This window comes from Silurus aristotelis, assembly GCF_946808225.1.
Source record: "Silurus aristotelis genome assembly, chromosome: 19".
Lineage (NCBI taxonomy): Eukaryota > Metazoa > Chordata > Actinopteri > Siluriformes > Siluridae > Silurus > Silurus aristotelis.
In genome coordinates this window covers 5,313,955-5,319,153 of record NC_139592.1, presented here as the reverse complement: position 1 = coordinate 5,319,153, position 5,199 = coordinate 5,313,955, and positions in this window count along the sequence as shown.

The following is a 5,199-nucleotide window of genomic DNA, read 5'->3' as shown; positions in this document are numbered from 1 at the left end:
CCGGGGTAAACTCCAACACATGGTGGCTGAGCTGGGGGGCTATAAGCAAACCCACACCAGCCCGACGCCTTTCACCATGGGCAGCTCCAGAGTTGTAAAGAGTCCATCCTCTCTCGAGGAGTGTGGTTCCAGAGCCCAGGCCGTGCGTAGAGGTGATCCCGACTATCTCTAGTCGGAACCTCTCAACCTCACGCACAATCTCAGGCTCCTTCCCCACCAGCGAGGTGACATTCCACGTCCCTAGAGCTAGCTTCCGTGTCCAGGGATCAGGTTGTCGAGGCCTCCGCCTTCGACTGCTGCCCGATCCTCTTAGCACCGGCCCCTTACGGTCCCTCCTGCAGGTGGTGAGCCCACTGGAAGGCGGCCCCACGTCGCTCCTTCGGGCTGAGCCCGGCCGGACCCTGTGGGGGAAGGCCCGGCCACCAGGCACTCGCATACGAGCCCCAACCCCGGGCCTGGCTCCAGGGTGGGGCCCCGGCTGCGCCATACCGGGCGACGTCACGGTCCCTGATGTGGTATCTCTCATAAGGGGTTTTGAACCGCTCTTAGTCTGACCCGTCGCCCAGAGAGAACGAGAGAACGAGAGAAGTGCTGAAGTTCACTTTAAGTTTAGCGACATGAGAGAAGTCGACGGAGGAGTTTATCTATGTGGCGTGAGAAGCCAATCAGCCTTGTATTACTCCTTCTTTACAGAGATTCAGCTACATGTTACAGGTGAGACTTATGTGTGCCTTTTGGAAAAATGCTGTGTTTTTTATTAAGTATGAAAATTATGGTAATGTATGCATTGCCAGTTTCTGTTCTGTATTGTACAGAAATGCCTCCAGGTTTCTCTGTAATCATCATCATCATCATAATAATCATTATCATCATCAGTGTCTGTGTGACACTGTTTCTGTATGGAAAATCTGCACTGAGGATCTACAAACTGAAGAGAACACATGGTACTCTTTATATACTCTATACTATATTTGTAAGGACCTCCCAAGATTGATGCAAGCAAATGAATGATATGCCTAAAAGATACAATTATAATTGCAATTACAGGCTCAACATGTTCACCCCAGCGGAGGCTTACTGATGATAAACAGGTATGTATGTGTGTAACTATATGCTTGTTTCACAGAATGTGATGTATTTTCAGAGGTGGCAAAAGTACACACATCCTTCACTCTAGAAGAAGTACAGATATGTTTTAAAAGACTCTGGTAAATGTTGAAGTACTGACTATACTTTTTCTCTCAAGTTAAAATAAAGAGGTTTGGGCTCTGACATGTACTTAAGTAAAAAGTAGCCTTTACTACTACCTGTTTTAGTGTCATGCAGGTAACTGGACCTCACCTCATACTAACATTAGGGCTGACAGATTAAAATATTTAATTGCGATTAATCACATGATCGTCGTTTGTGAGTTAACTCACAATTAATCGCAACTTAATCACACATTTTATCCGTTCTAAATGTACATTAAATGAATACTTTAATACTTTTTAAGATTTCTAATTAATCTAATTAGCATGGACAAAAATGGATGTTTTATGCAAATGTATGTTTATTATTAGTAAAATCAAACTCAACATAGGGCGTAAGGACAAAATATTATTTTAAATGTTTTAAAGTATTTATGGTGTTTTCCATTATGTAAATAATCAGAAAACCAAACAGAACCTTTGCTATGTTTCCACATGGATGGTTTATGATATAATACTAATATACTAATACTAATAATGAGATAATAATGAGAAACTATACCTCTTATAACTTTCATACGGATTTCATAATCAAAGAATATTTGTTTTCGATGTGAATTGGTTTATTTGAAAGTAGACATTTTGAGCTTTCTATACAAATATTTATGTCTGTTTATTATGTCTGTTAATCAGATATTCACTGAGATTTATGTTGCTTTATTAATGTATCTGTAAAGAGAGATGACAGCAGATTTTCTATTTTCTTTATTTTACAAAAGCACAGCATTTTGTTGTTATTATGAGTGTATACAAATAAAAGTAGACCCGTTACAGATTCGAATGATGTATTGCTCTTATCTGTACAATAAAAAAAGACAGAATAATTTAAGTTTGTTTTAGTGTTATGAGGGAAAAATGCCACAAAAACGCATTTGTTGACCCCAGAGGGGTCACTGCCAGATGTGTGCAACATGGCGTATTTTTTTATTCATTTCTTTTAATAAAACAAACGTTTTATTACCGGAGTTTTAGTACCGTTAAATTTGTACCGTTAAAATGAATTTGCCTTTTAACAGCCCTGATTAACATATTAATACAAACGAATGAACAATTTTGGTATCCAATGAATGTACCCAGGCTGAACAACCACCATACAGAACAAAAGCAGAGAAATGTCTCTGTTCTCAGTCATGTTTGCATCGCTGACTCCCTCTGTCTCATCTATGTTAACCCCAGACTTCTTGTTGCCTTTTGCATTACTTGTTGTTAGTTTCATAAACTAGTCTACATCAGTGGTGTGTGAGGGCCAGGAAATGATACACAAGTGTTTGGTTAAAAAAGCCACGCAATGACAAGAAATCGGTTGATGGGCTGGAAACAATGAGAAAAAAATACCGACATTTTTACCAAATAAATTAAAACTAAAGTAACAAGTCTGTTTTAAAAATATAAGAAGAAGAAGGTACAGATATTTGTGTAAAAATGTAATAAGTGAAAGTAACAGTTGTCTGAAAAATGAATATGTATGCATTGTGAAGTAAAGTACTGATCTATTTAAGTACAGTAAGGAAGTATTTGTACTTTGTTACTTCCCACCTCTGTGTATATTAATATCTCCTTTGTTATCATTTTGTGTCTGTGTATTTTTTGATATCTCCTCACAAAAAACTACCATTGTACTGAAAAAAAGTAATTTGTATTATATTTATTACAATTTTATTTATACTTTCATTTACTTTATTAATTTTCTCTTAATCTCCTGACTGAAAGATATTATTTAGTATGTACCAAATCTTTATCTCTAATACTCATATTAATTCACATAAATGCTCTGCTTCTGGCCAAACACCAATGGTTAATTTGATATGACCGATATATTGACACATAATATTTATAGCACTGCTTTGGCATGCTGGTCTAATCATTAATAGCAAGTGGTAATTTGGTAGTTAAGTAATTTTTTGGCTTTCAATATAGTGTACAAAGACGTGTCTGTCAAGGCAACTAATAAGATACTGTACAACTTTAAACCTGCAATAAACTACAATAAAAAGTAACTAGTATCTATCTATCTATCTATCTATCTATCTATCTATCTATCTATCTATCTATCTATCTATCTATCTATCTATCTATCTATCTATCTATCTATCTATCTATCTATCTATCTATCTATCTATCTATCTATCTATCATTAAAATGGCACCTGTGTGTTAGGGGTTTAAAAACAGGAACTCAGACATAATTGAAAGGTTTCTTTGTTCCTATCATAGTCATATGATATAGAAGTTATGATGTGGAGGTTCCTGGATTCATATCAAAGGATGTTGCAATGCAATGTTCTTTTTTCATGTCATGACTGATTACACAGTGTTCACATCACATAAAAAAACAGGATCTGCCCCAGGGATCTCTCAACTGAATCAGATAAAACCAAAGTTTCATGAACATTCTAAGTCTAATATGTTGCACCAAACAGTATGGCAGGTGTTTAAAACATGAGTTAAAAGTAAGTATTTCTTACATATCAGCCTTATTTAAATAGAGCACTGGAGACGTAGGTGTAATTACGCTTATAAGGAAAGTCCCAATTAGAGGAAATTTAAAGCATAAACAGAAATACATAAAAATATTCCACAGTTTAGCAGAAGATGAATAGAAGTACTGTAGAATCTTCAGTGTATGATGAAGATCCTTTACATCTTATCCTCAGTTCCTCATATCAGGTAAGCTTTTCTTCTTTATTAACCACATATTAAGTTATTTGTTATGGATTGTGAGTGTACTACAGTTTTTCTCAGCTGCTTTGGAGCATTTCTCCAATCATCCTTTATATTTGCAAAGCAGTAAGTGCATTTCTCAAAACAATGTGTACAAACAGCACAACATATTGGATTTATTATTTATTTTTTTCAAAATGTGAAATTTTTTTGCATTAATATATCAATTAGGGGGGAGTGGTGGCTCCAGCGGTTAAGGCGCTGGGTTACCGATCGGAAGGTCGGGGGTTCAAGCCCCGGTATCGCCAAGCTGCCACTCTTGGGCCCTCGAGCAAGGCCCTTAACCCTCTATGCTCCAGGGGACCCTTACGAGAAAAATAAATCAAGGACCGTGACGTCGGAGCGACGTTGGGCCGCCTTCCCGTGGGCTCACCACCTGCAGGAGGGACCGTAAGGGACCGGTGCTGAGAGGATTGGGCAGCAGTCGAAGGCAGGGGCCTTGACAGCCCGAAACCTGGACACGGAGAAGTGTCTGGGGAATCTGCTTAGACTGCTGCCCCCGCAACCAGAATTAGGGATAAGCGGGAGAAGATAAATTGACATGAAGTATCAATTAGGGCTGTCAAAACACGTTATCGGAAATAAATTTTAAAGGCACTAATTTTATTATTTCCATTTGACCATTTTTATTAAAAGAATATATAATTCATAAATGAATATAAAATAGGTGAAATGAAAACCTTCGACGCAACACACATTGATTAATTTTTTTACTCAGATAAAAAAAAAAAACTGAAAAATTATTTTTAATCAGTAACAGTTTTCCCTTGTCGTTTTGATTGTACAGATAAGAACAATACATCATTCGAATCTGTAAAGGGTCTAATTTTATTTGTATACACTCATCATAACTTCAAAACGATGTGCTTTTGTAAAATAAAGAATACAGACAGGGGGCGCTCTCTGCCCAATCTCTCATTTCTCTTCACAGACACAAAAATAAAACAACCTGAATCTCAGTGAATGCTTGCCTTATTGATATAAATATAAATGAAAGAAAAAAAAATAGAAACCTCTAAATGTCATCGAAAACAAATATTTCCAGATTTTGTAAACCGTATGAAAGTGAAAACAGGGACAGTTTTTCGGTATCACCTCATTAACCGTCCGTGTGGAAACGTAGCAAAGTTTCCGTTTAGTCTTTTGCTGATTTACATCATTTAAAACAGCATATTTACGTTAAAACATTTAGAAGAATGTTTTGTCTCCATGTTCTATGTTGAATTTGG